Here is a 13,995-nt window from a genome sequence, read left to right on the forward strand (position 1 = left end):
TACAAGAACTTCACGCCGCCGGAATCCTCGCCTGTCGTGCGTTTCGCATTCAAACCGGTTCAGGACCAACATACATGGTACGTCTACTCCTCCCGACTGTCGCCGACGTCCAGCGCCTCATTGCCACCGGAGCCCCCATCTATGGTCATCGATATAGAGTGGAGCCTTCTCGTTCACCACCAGCACGCTCTCAAACCTACACTACCCCTCCTCGCCCCCGGCCGACCCCTCCTCCCGTCCAACCTACTCAACCCGTTAGTCCACGGCCTCCTCCAACTAATTTCTTCTTTTCGCCACCACCGTCCCCAACTGACCTTTTCGGACTCTTACTCACTTCTCTTGTAACCTTCTCATCGGTGTTTCATCTCCTTGCTCTTCAACTCCCTCATCACCCCCTTGCTTAAAACTTCTCTTCCTTCAGTTCCGTCATGTCTCTCTTAAGTCATATATTGTCCACCCTTGCACTCTCCTCTGAATATTTCATCCTTGTACGCATCCCCGATAATTAAATACTATCTGCACACACCTCCCAATTCCATACATCAAATTACCCTCCTCCCCATACCATCACTCCTTCTCCAACCTGCCGAAACTCCTGGCCAGAGTGAAGGCGCCTTCAGGGTGGCCCGCCCCACCCTTCAGGGTGGGGAATGAAAACTAGAAAAAAACAGTGGTGTCACATCACTTCTCGACAACACTCTTTCGTCGTCTGTCTCTACAGTATACTGTCTTCTATTTTACCTCATCTCAAACTATTTTTGATTCGGCCGGGTGACGCAGCAACTCTAACATCGCACCCAGCCGACCCAACAAAGCATATTGGTCAGACACCAAGTTCGAAGTCGGCTTTCCCGCCATGTATTATACCTGTATAGTCCGTGATGGTGACCTTGCAATCTCCGACAACGCCATCCAGACCGATCTCCGCATGCTCGGCGTTCATAGTGCCGCACGACTCTACGACGGCCTTGCTCCATCACCGGATGTACTTCTGTATATCGACTCTGCAGATGCCTACTTCAACATTCAGGATAATGGTGCGCTCATCGAACATCGCCTTCACCGTGTGGAATCTACTCCTCCCAACATCTGCGCGCAGCTCATGGACAACGCACCGGCTACAGCCGCTTCGCCCATCGCAGCCCCTCCATCCCCGTCATCACCAGCACCCTCGTCCTCTAGTTACACCATCCCCGTTACTACCATTACTACTACCACCACTTCTACCACCTCTGCGCACACCTCACTCAACACTACTATTACCACCAAAACGATGTCCCATCTTTTCCCCCTTATGATGTCTTCTCTCCCCATCCCTCCCCTGATCTATCACGTCCCTAGAGCACATTTCATCAGCTACCTGCCGAGGGAACTATTACTCCTGATACTCCTGGAAGTATGTTACGTCCACCATCGACGCCACCGCCTTCGGATCGTAATATCCTGTATAGCTGCGTCGTTCGCGGTGTGGAACCACGTATACCAGCTGACGTCATCGCCCAAGAACTCCGCCAGTTATGACTGCCTGTGCGAAGAGCGTTTCGCATCCACAACGTCGACAGTCCGACCTTCTTAGTCAGACTCCATCTTCCAACTTCCGAAGACGCTCAACGTCCCATCGACAACGGGATAAACCTATATGGCTGCCACCATCAAGTTAAATCATCTCGCTCGCCTCCCCAAACCTCGCCCCGACATACCACACCTTGTCGCCGTCCCCGACCTGCCCCTCCTCCTCAACCACTTAGTCCACATCTCCGAACTTATCCACACCCACCCCGTTACTTTTCGCCACCATCGCCAACCTCTCATCTCCTTAGCCTCCTACTCACTTCTCTTGTTAACTCCTCCTTCTATCACATCCTTGCACTTCATCTTATCCCTTGCAACCTTGATTAAACCTTCCCTTCTTGGCTTCTCTCCTACAAGTATTTGTAAATCTGTCTATAAAGCACTAGATAAACTACACATCCTTTATTCTCATCCCCTTAACTTCTTCATACCGACTTTTACCCATCTCACTCTTCTCTCACCTTCTCAACCCCGTCATCTCTCCTGGCCAGAGAGAGGGTGACACCCTCTAGGTGGCCCGTCCCACCCCTTCAGGGTGGGGAATGAAAACTTGTAAACAAAACAGTGATGTCGGACTCCGAAAGTGGACTGTGTACCCCTAAAAACACCCACAAACACTTTTTCGGCCGGGTGGCGCCACACCTTTAATTACGCACCCAGCCGACGCAAAAAAGCAAATAGGCCGGACACCAAGAGGAAGTCGGCCTCCCCTATAATGTACACCTGCATTGCCCATGATATTTATCCAGCTATTCCGGAAGATGACATCCTCAAGGAACTTCGCCCGACCGGCGCCTACGCCACCGCTAGACTGAATGAAAGCTGCAAACCTACAAGGGAAGTACTCTTATATTACCTATCGCTGGAGGACTGTTACAACGCTCTAGATAATGGGGTATGTATCCAAAGACAGCTACATCAAGTAAGAGTTACCCCAGAGAAATTATTCGAGCACCTAATGAAGGCACATGCCGCCGCCATCGTCACTGCCACCCCCACTAGTTGCACATCACACCAAAAGCAGCCGCCCTCTCCTTATACCTCCCAGACCACCATCACAACTACCGTCACCATCACTACTACCACCTCCTCTCATTCTACCTTCAACACTCCCACCACCACCACAGTTACAACCCACCCCTCTCACCTAATGGCATACCACCCCCACCCTCCCCCGCCCAGGGCCAGCGGGAAGAAGCAACAACGCCGCCAAATGAGGCAACTGTAATCCAGGCAGACAATACACGACCATCAGCACCAGATAATGCACGACCGCCAACTCCATCACCACAGCCCAGCCTGAACAACATAAGCTGTGTTACCTGCGGCGTGGAACCCTACCTACCAATAGCAGCAGTCCTCCAAGATCTCCAACAAGCAGGACTCCCGGTGAACAAAGCCATTAGGATCCGCAACGATGATGGACCAACGTACTTAGTACGCCTGCACCTACCTACGCCTGAAGACGTCCAGCGCCTCATCGCCCAAGGTGTATATCTCAACAGCCGTCACCACCGGATAGAACCGTCCCGCTCCCCGCCCCAAACTCCTAACCAATATAAATCACCCCACCACCGAAAACGCCCCGGGCCCGCACCCCCTCTGCAACATCCCAGTCCACACATTCGCTTTCGACCATCTCCACTCAGCAACTATCCACCACCCCCACATAGAAACCTCCCACCACCCCCACCCACGATCTTCCCACTACCCCCTCCTCCATCTAACCTTTTAAGTCTCCTACTCACCTCCCTGATAAACTTCTCATCCCTGTATCACATGTTAGCACTCCACATCCTCCCTCAAACTTCACGAAACCCTGAACCCATAATTCTACGGTGAGAAAAATTTTTATTTTTTCTCAAATATTTATTTGGTATTCAGAAACTACTGTATGTTTGAGGGCAGCCATTTTGCGCTCCCAAGAGCCTGATGTCGCGTGGAAAGGTTCTTCCTCACGGCGAGCTCGTGAATTGCCGGGACACCTCGGTGGGACTCGAGTGCCCGACAATTCTGTAAAGTCGTGGAATTCTGCACAACGAGGGATTTTGATAATATAGTAAATGAAGAAATAACTAAGCAAAATTATTCATACACCCTCTGTGAAGTTAGTGACACCAGGGAAAACTTTAAATGCAGTTAAGCCCAAGTGCATGTTAGCGTGAGATCAGCGAACCAGCTACACGTGCCAAGGTCATGGGCAGAAGAAAACGCGCGAAACGCACGGGCAGAAACAATTTATTCCCCGTGTTGTGAGTGTGGAAAAATTATAAAATTAACATCGAACATAAGTGCAAGTCTGTCCGGAGTTCTGGGACAAGTCTTATCAAAATCGGCTTATTAGAAGCAAAATTGGCAGATTACACAACCAAGCCTCATAGAGGGGATAGCGTCCTTCCGGAAATTATAAAAGAAACCCCCACCGTAGATTTTTCAGTGTCGATCTGGAACTTGGAGCCGCGGGAGCTTGCGCCAATTCGCGCCAGATTGACCGACAAATATCTAAATTCATGTTCGTGGCTAAGGTCCATATATTTGGTTAAGGAGAGAAAGTGATTGGGATTTGTGAACGTTTGCAGACGAACTGAGAAGGTGTAGGCTGGATAATATACACAGCAGATTTTATATTTTATCATTTCATGTACTCTTGTAAGTGAAGAGGGTCTGGGGAAAGCTACGCAGAGGAGTTCTGCTCCCTTTATCGGTTGAACACCTGTTCTTATTGAAACAACGGAGAGAGAAACCACTCTGAGAAAGCATCAGACAGTTGTAGTCGACTGCAGGACGAGGGAAGTTCGTGGTGCAAGTTACAGAGAAAGTGCATTATTTATATGGTAATTTTAATCTCGTGTGTGTGAAGGGTAGTGTTTGGATGAGTGATATTTTGAAGATGAAAATGTTATCTGTGAAAATGAGTGGCTAAGTACGAGTTTGCTGGTGAGGATGTAACCAAAATGCTGAGAATGTCACCATTGTGCAGGTCTGTCTAATTTATATTATGTTGTAGTTAGTTAGTTACTGTCTGTCCTAAACAAATTTTCCAGATGCTTGTCGGGTTGATATTCGTATTTATCAGGCGAAAGGCGTTGTAAATTTTGGTCTGCGTGTGAAAATTTCAGTGTGTAAAATTCATGTCAAGAACGGTGAAATGCGACGCTTAAAATTTTGTGTTGAGATGAGATATCATTCAAAGTGCGGATTTGTGAACGTTATAAGTGTAAATTTGTCGTGGCGAATATCGTAATCTCAGGTGTCAGTTGCATTCATAAATGTTGGTCGATAATAATAATAATAATAATAATAATAATAATAATAATAATAATAATAATAATAATAATAATGTTTACCGCGGGATAAGGAAATTCTTCTCTGTTAAATTGCATTTAACCAGTTATATTTACAAGGATCGTAAGCATATTTAGATAATGTCAATAAATTTTGTTAGAGTCACAGTTATTAATGGGAAGAAAATTTTGAGACATCGTGTATACCAGTGTTGCGAAAGGTCGATGTGTGCTCTTGGACTCTTGAGGTTCGAAAATCGTAATAATAGTAAAGTAAGAGGTGTTTTAATAATGGTTGTCGTTTTCACCAGGGGATCGAAGTATGAAAAGGGTCGTGAAGGAAAAGGGATTGAGAGCGATGGATTTATATGTACGTGGAGATGAGAGAGAAGTGGTACCGCTGGAATAAAGCGATGAGAAAGTGTGTTGAAGCAAGCTGTATTTTTGTAGAGGAAGTATTTAGGAAACAGGCTGTGTAGTGACAGGCTGTATTGTTTCCGTGATCAATCCGAATTTGAGACGACTATGGTGTGAAGCCTTGTAAATTTATAGAACGATTCCAAGTGAAAACGACTCTAGTAAATGTTAAAGTCTGGGTAGTTAACATCCAGTGATTTTTGATAAGATAATGAGCGGCCTCAAGGATTAACGAGCACTTTGGACACACGGTTGGGTTATATTGAATTTGTTCACTGGAGAAGTCATTGATAAGATGGTTGGAATTGATGATAGGCGATCTGAGAATTTCGAATGCGGTGGTGATGATTATTATTTTGAAGGCATCCACTAAAAGGGTAAACGTGTGTTGGGAATTTTCATTTGCTTCCCTAACACTTCAGTGCACAGGCTGAGATTGTGTTCGAGGTGGAGAATCGGTCGTCACGTCTATTTATTTTTGAGTTCACATATTATAATGAGGTAGACACTTACTATATTTTTCGAGAGGTAGATATTTACTGTATTTCGACTTGCTTTCCTTTGATAATGGAGACGTTGGTTCCGTCGTGTGGTATTTGTCTGACCAAATCTAGTGTTGAATATCAGAGTTTGTTTGAAATTGCTGTTCGCCTGATATGTTGAGAGAGGTGTAGTACGACCCACTTTGACGCCCGACGATAGATTTAGGACGTCACGTGTTATTCTTGGAGTCATTGGTGATGAGACGTCCTAGGTCACGCCCGACGACAGAATTTGGAAGGCATCATGTATATAATGATTACGGTTAGGGTGTACAGATTTCAAGTGAGCCCGACGATAGGTCTGGGATGGTAGCTGTACACACTCAAGTCTCAGTTTAGATGTTCTTTTGTTTTGTTTCTTGAAGCGGCCTGGGGAAAGGTAGCATTTACAATACGATATGATTTTATGACGAGGGTCAATGCGGAGCTCTCCATTGAGATAACGGGACTGCTATCAGAGAAGTGAGGGCTGTCCAAGTGTTGGATATCGGCTCGACATAGATTAAATGCTTTTACTGTAATTCTTCGTGCGTGTTAAGCGTTAATGACTTCGAGATGTTAATTTATTTTTACGGACTTTATTGTTTTCTCGTTTTAACGTCCGTTCTCGTTTGGTAGTGTGCATATTGACACTCAGTGTATTAGTGTGAGACTTGAGTTGCGAATGCGGTTTCGATTCGTCAGCCAGTAACATATTTATTTCCAATCTTGTCGTACTTTCATTTTTATTCATAGTTAACGTAAGTAAGTAATCACTTTATAGTAGTGTGTTGGGACAGACAGTAAATAGAGAGATCTGTACTGGTAGCATTGTTTTCAAGGGAAAGAATTCCTTAAATTTGTAGTAAATTTTAGCGTGGACTGGTAATTTTATTAAGCATAACAAACCCATTTCTAACCTGAAAATCGGTTCAATAATAATATTTTCAAGTGACTTTTCACTTTTTGATTAACTTCAGTGTTTGGCATTTCTTCTAAATGCATGATTAGTAATTGTTTCCTGCATTTCGCAGTTTTGTTCCTTTAGAACGATCTAACGTAAGATCCTCCCGGAGTTGTTGTTGGTTCCTTCCGAACAGCTGTTTGGGGTGATGCACAGTTAGCATCGGGATTATCTTATCACTTAAGGGTGTCATGAATGACAAATACATGGTGGGATTTTATTTCAATAGTGAATGATGCTGTTAACTTGTAGTGAACACCATGCTTTCCCATAATATTTCGCAACCTATCCAAAGCAACTGATAGTCAGTTTGGTTCGATTAAGGGTCCATTCGGCGGATGTTCCGTATCCGTGAAGGGTATTTGACTGGTGGATAACCTTAATTGAGAGGAAATCGGGCGTTCTACTTGTTGAAAGTCAGATTTTCCACGGATCGTGTGGATTAACTCTCAGTTCTTGTTTGGAATAATAGGTGCCCGGTTTTCAGGTCTTCCCCTTTTTCAGTTTTTCAGTTTCGCTGTCCACTGACATATTAGCTTCTCTGAAGTAAATCTTCGGCATTGTAAGAAACAAATTGACGTTATGTAATGTGACTGTGTTTGGAACATTCAAACCCAATAATTTATATTTTTTTCGCAAGAATGCATATTAAATTAATTATGTTATCGTGCTATTTCAGTTTAATAAAAGTTAGTAAGCACATTTTTGCTCCTCATTTCAAGTAGTTAGGCTTTCTTCTGAACCCCATCGTTTGGTTAAGATCGTGACCGAATTTATTCCCGCAACGACCCATGATTTAAGAGTTCTAAATTGTTCTACTGTAGCAGCCGTGGCCGACCAACGATGGAATGGTAAGTTCAAGGGTTCAACCCCTCACTTCGTTACACCATCATATGCAACCTGGTTGTAAAGTCGCACATGTATCTCTTATAAATATTCATATTCATAAATCTTTGTATATATGTATGTATCTATGTCAGTAAAGCACTGCGGAACAGCACTTTCCTTAGCCGAGAGGCCACATCTCCACCTCTCTCTAAAAACAAAAGTCCCCCTTTCCATCTCCCAACTCCAGCAAACCTTACAACCCCGTCAACTCTCCTGGCCAGAGAGAGGGCGTTACCCTCTAGGTGGCCCGCCACTTCCCTTTGGGAAGGGGAATGAAAACATCTCCCTAGGTCGATGGTGTCGCTACCGGCGTGCTAGCCGGCCAGTGTCTTGGAAAAGGTGCGGTATCCAACTGATGAGCCCGCACTCTGGGCGAAACACTGGTAATTTTTGACGATTGAGTTTCCTGAATTTTATTTTTAGCTATCTCAATCGGAAGTCATATTTTGGTCAGATTTATATCTTGAATGTGTATGTAGCCTATGTTATTATAAGCCAGCCCCGCGGTGAAGGTTAGAAAGGGTGCCTCTTACCCACAGGCTTCGGGATCGATTCCCGGCCAGACCAGGGAATTATAGGAATTTACCAGGACGTTAGAGCTGCTTGGAGGTGCACGCAGCCTAAGTGATTAACTGATTACAATTGAGTAGCCGTCAAATGGTGGGATGGCGGCCCCAGTCTAGAAAGCGAAGAAAAAGGGCCAGTAGATTCGTCGCACTGACCACGCTTCACTTCATAATCTGCAGGCCTTCGGGCTACGCAGTGGTTGCTTGGTAGGCTAAAGTTCCTTCTGGGCAGATGTCTCTAGGGATTATTATTATTATTATTATTATTATTATTATTATTATTATTATTATTATTATTATTATTATTATAGCACACCGTAACGTCAATTCCTACTGTGACGACTGAAAACTTCCATTATAAATTTGACCTTTGCCTTGTAAATTCTTCAGGAATGTGAAGGTCTCTATACGAAAGAGTTGTTAAGGTCGACTTTAACGATCCCTGTGGCATGTCGTTATCTTGACGTCAGAGGACGAGATTTAATCATCAGGTTTGATAAACCTTCTTTGTATATCGTAAAATGAAACTTTTCTTACAACAGCTTCTTCGCTAAATTATTGCTGTGTGTGTCATCGGTCCATAGACTGGTTTCATGCAGCTCTCTATTCTCCCTATCCAGTCTTAACTTCAACTCTACATCCTCCTGAACCTAATGTCGTTTTGAAAGGATGCAGAGTTTAATATATCAAATCGTCCGCAAAAAGCAATCACTGAGTGTCTGTATTTCAATTAGTAGGAAATGTATTTACTGTAGTGGTTTGATTGTCACTTCCCTGACTTCACCAAAACACAGTCAGAGAGGCACAAACAAGATGGAGCGTCTACAGATTGCATCGTTCAGTGTCAGTGTTTACATTTCCACTAATAAAAGTATTTATAATAAATAAACGATTAATATAAACATTCGGAAGAAGCGCATATTCATGGCTGTAGTATCAATTCAGGAAATGTCAGTACGTTGTCAGGGACGTGACATTAGGGCCTTACTACATGAAAATAATCGGGGCGATTTTGTAGAATCAGTCGAAATAATTTGTGTGTAACGCAGCACAGCTGTAAGCAATGCTTGCCCTCGTCGTCTCTCGCAACACCGCAACACGCTCCTTACAAAAATATTGAAAAATAATTACGGCAATGAGAATTGGTAAAAAAATAACATATTTTAGTTAGAACATGATACCGTCTTGTTGTGTAGTGCACCTGGGATCGTAATGTGCACACATTTTGCATAATATGTAACTGTTGTCACATTTCACAAAATGTATAAGGCCAATAAGAATTTGGTGTAATAACAATCAGTCAACTCAGTTTCGAGTGAGCTCTCTTTGCGCGAAGTTAAGAGACTAGGCTTATAAGTTGTGCGGTTTTATATTTCAAACGTTTTTGAATATTTTTAAATTTAAGCTTGTTCGTAAATTTGTCTGTGTTTTAATCAAATAAATTATTATAACCGAAATGAAGGTATTGTTTACAAAGTACAGTTCTCTAGTTACTGAAAAATGAAACCAATTAAAGTTAAGTTCGAACATCTAAGTGGTTCGAGTTGGCAGGTCAGCAACTTAGCCGTTAGACCAAGGAGGCAGCCAAATGAAACCTTTATTTATTTATTTATTTATTTATTTATTTATTTATTTATTTATTTATTTTTGCTATTTGCTTTACGTCGCACCGACACAGATCAGTCTTATGGCGACGATGGGATAGGAAAGGCCTAGGAGTTGGAAGGAAGCGGCCGTGGCCTTAATTAAGGTACAGCCCCAGCATTTGCCTGGTGTGAAAATGGGAAACCACGGAAAACCATCTTCAGGGCTGCCAACAGTGGGGCTCGAACCCACTATCTCCCGATTACTGGATACTGGCCGCACTTAAGCGACTACAGCTATCGAGCTCGGTAGAAACCTATTAAACGTTATTTAATAATAATCTTACCATAACGAATAACTTAATACCTTTGATCATATGACTTGACCATTTCTACCTGCTGAAATTACATTTATACTTTATACTTAATTTAATTTATAATTTGATTTGAGGGGCCCGAATTTTTATTTTGGCAGGCGGACTCGTACCACTTTCGTTACGCACCTGTACGTTGTGGTAATTACCGTGAACTAAAAGGATATAGGTTCCCTGTGTGATAGGGACAAATTAAGCGAACAGTTTGAAAAATAAAATCACTTTTATGGAATTTGACCCAAAACTCCTGCAGGCCTCGGGAGGATATAACTACTGCACCCCATACACAGGTTACTCTAATCTGTTCGCCATGTTCAATACCACAACAGAGACTTTATCGTTATATAACTACTGCGTCCCATTTAGACCTATACTCTCCTCTGTCATGTTGATGTTCATACCTTTTCCGAACGCTTTTACTCCCTACATTTCCTAGAAAAATGAACTGCACAAACTTTGGGTGTCTCGAGGTGTGCCCTGTCAAACTGTCTTTCCTGCGAGTCAAATTTCTTCAAATTCTCCTCTCAACAACTTCATTTAGTATCTCTTTATTTGTAATCCGATCTACCCTCCTCGCCAGCAACATGTTTGCGACCTAACCCGATTTCAAAAGCTTCTATTTCTTCTTTCTTCCTTCTTTCTTTCTTTCTGGCCATGCAGTTAGGGGTGCGCAGCTGTGAGCTTGCATCCGGGAGATAGTAGGTTCGAATCCCACTGTCGGCAGCCCTGATGATGGTTTTCCATGGTTTCCCATTTTCACACCAGGCAAATGCTTGGCCTGTACATTAATTAAGGCAACAGCCGCTTCCTTCCAACTCCTAGCCCTTTCCTATCCCAACGTTGCCATAAGACCTATCTGTGCCGGTGCGACGTAAAGCCACTAGCGAAATAATATCTGTCTTTCTTTCTTTTTGCACTATTTATTGTTTCACTTCCATATAAAAGCATTGAGAAACATTTTTCTAAATACTGTTACGTGCCAGTCCTGTCAATCAACCAGGATTACTTGATTCGAGACCTGAAAAAGATCCAAAGAAAAGCAGCTCGATTTGTTCTGGGTGATTTCCGACAAAAGAGTAGCGAGCGTTACGAAAATGTTGCAAAGTTTGAGCTGGGAAGACTTAGGAGAAAGGAGACAAGCTGCTCGACTGAGTGGTATGTTCCAAGCTGTCAGTGGAGAGATAGCGTGAAATTACATTAGTAGAAGAATAAGTCTGAGTGGTGTTTTTAAGTCGTCCGAGGCCTTGGGATAGCCGAGAAACAGTCTCAAAGTTGCAGCAGGGATCAGTTACTATATTCCCCGCATCTTCCATGTCAGCCAAACAAGAATCCGAACGGAATTAAAAGTGGTGTTTTTAAATGTAGGAAAGATCATAATATGAAAATAAAGTTGGAATTCAAGATTAAAAATTGGGGCAAATATTCGTTTATAGGAAGAGGAGTTAGGGATTGGAATAATTTTTTTAAGGAAAATGTTCAATTATTAGCAAATACTAGGTAAACAACAGATAGGGAATCTGCCACCTGGACGCCCACCCTAAATGCAGATCAGTGGTTTATTTATTTATTTATTTATTTATTTATTTATTTTTATCTTCGGGGACATGTAAAACCTGCAATGTATTCGACTGCTGTTGATTACGAACGAACGAAAAGTTCGGATAATTCTGTAATTATACATGTCCGGGTCCATGTTGTCATAGCCTCTCTTTTTTTTTTTTTTTATGAAGAATACATTCCTGAAATATTGCAGTTGATTCTTGATACACTTTGTGCATTGTGGAAATATCTCCCACAACTCTGTGGGTGGAATGAGGATGAACAGGTTGCAATTAGAGTAGTGTCTGACATGTTTAAGACAGGAAGTAACGGAACTGCTCAGCGATGCATAGTTGGCCTTGCTGTTACATTACGACCATGGAATCAGCAAGATCAGTCTGTACCTCGCTACCACAAATTCCCGGAGATTTATCGTCGCGGCTGATATATGAACTAAGGGTGGAGACGGCAGTCGTTATTTAAGCCATGTTACGAGGCGGGTGTTCCGTAACTCGATCTGGGCTACTGGGAACACTGCTATGACGAATAATAATAATAATAATAATAATAATAATAATAATAATAATAATGTGTCTATCTAAAAATCTTAAAACAAGGCACTATAGGCCTACTACAGTGGTGAAACCGGAATGCCTATATGCAAGTGAATGCCTGGTACTAAACTATAGATTTGATAAACTTGAGGTACTAGAAAGGATAATCATGAGAAAAATCTTAGGCCTTGTGAAAACGACAAAAGTATGGAAATTAAGATCTAATTATGAAATATACAGAAACATAGAAAACATTACAGAAACCAGGAATTCGACATGTTTACAGAATGGATAATTCCAGATCAACAAAAATAATTTTCAAGTACCTTTGGGACAAAAAAGCAACAACTAGCTGGATTCAAGAAGTAAAGAAAGATTTAGAAAGAAATAATATAAGAGAAAAAGAAACTGTGGACAGAGATATTTTTAGAAAGAGGGTAGTAAGTATGGAAGGATTCCAAGGAAGATTGAACACGAAACCTCGTGCGAAGTGGTCCGAGGACAGAAACAGCATAGTGAAAGGATGAAAGAATATTGGAAGAAATGGAAGAGAAAACAACAAAGTATGAAGAATTGAATTGAAATTGACACGTGGTTCTTAGCAGGCCTTATCGGAATCAATAATAATAATAATAATAATAATAATAATAATAATAATAATAATAATAATAATAATAATAATAATAAAGTGGTTTGCTTTGCTGAAAACCTAGCGATAATTACCGGGATGCCTGAGAAAGCCAGATATGCCATCGAGAAACTTTATGAAATCGCCATTAAAACTGGCCTCCAAATCTCTTCCTCGTAAGAGAAAAACACTAAGATAAAAGGCAACGTGAGGTTAACTCTCAGGAAAGCGATAAGGTTCTCTTGCGCGATGATGCATTGCGAAGGGGAAAAATCCAGGAAGCTAAGCCCGCCATTCTAAATTCCCTACGAGATAGCAGAAGTTTCAGGGGTAAATTGCACCTTACAACTGAACAAAATGGGAAGAAGGGTTAAGGTACATAAGAACCGTTTGAAACTGTATTTGTAGACAAGCAAAATGGGATGTGGAAAGCTTAAATATCTATAGGTAGAAAGGTAACGAATGTCCTGCCTTCCCCTTGCAGGTAGACAGAAGACCATGGCACAAATGCTAGTATTGTTTGTTCTCCACCATAGCAGCAGTGATAGCCTTGACGTCATCCCGCTACTAAATAGCCGGAGAAGTGCTGGATGTCCAGGTGACACCATACGAAAACACTCCTGGGACATACTTCGACAATAAGGGCGAGATACAATTATACCATACTGAATGGACACTGGTTACCTATGTGAATCTGAATCAACTGAATGATGTGTTTTCGAATGTCAAAAGACACATACACTGGACTCAATTAGTATGTACACAACTAGAAAGAAATACTAAATTAACGTGTCAGCAGGATGTTAAAAATTTAAGTGCACAGTTACAAAGAATTAAGGAATCAAAGGAATTAATTACTCGGCTTACTAAACCAATAGGGGAAACTGAAAACACTAGGCGAAAGCCAGGCTTGATTAACGCCGTTTGTTCCATGCGTAGAAATACGCGTCAAAATATGTGGATTAGAACCAAAACAAATCTCAATCATGAAAACTGCAAAAGAACAAATGATAATGGTAAAATCTACATTGCAATCTATGAACAACACTGCAAACGAACAGAGATTAACTCAGAATATTGCAGAAATTAGATCTTATCTTGTCAA

Source organism: Anabrus simplex, chromosome 1, assembly GCF_040414725.1.
Source record: "Anabrus simplex isolate iqAnaSimp1 chromosome 1, ASM4041472v1, whole genome shotgun sequence".
Lineage (NCBI taxonomy): Eukaryota > Metazoa > Arthropoda > Insecta > Orthoptera > Tettigoniidae > Anabrus > Anabrus simplex.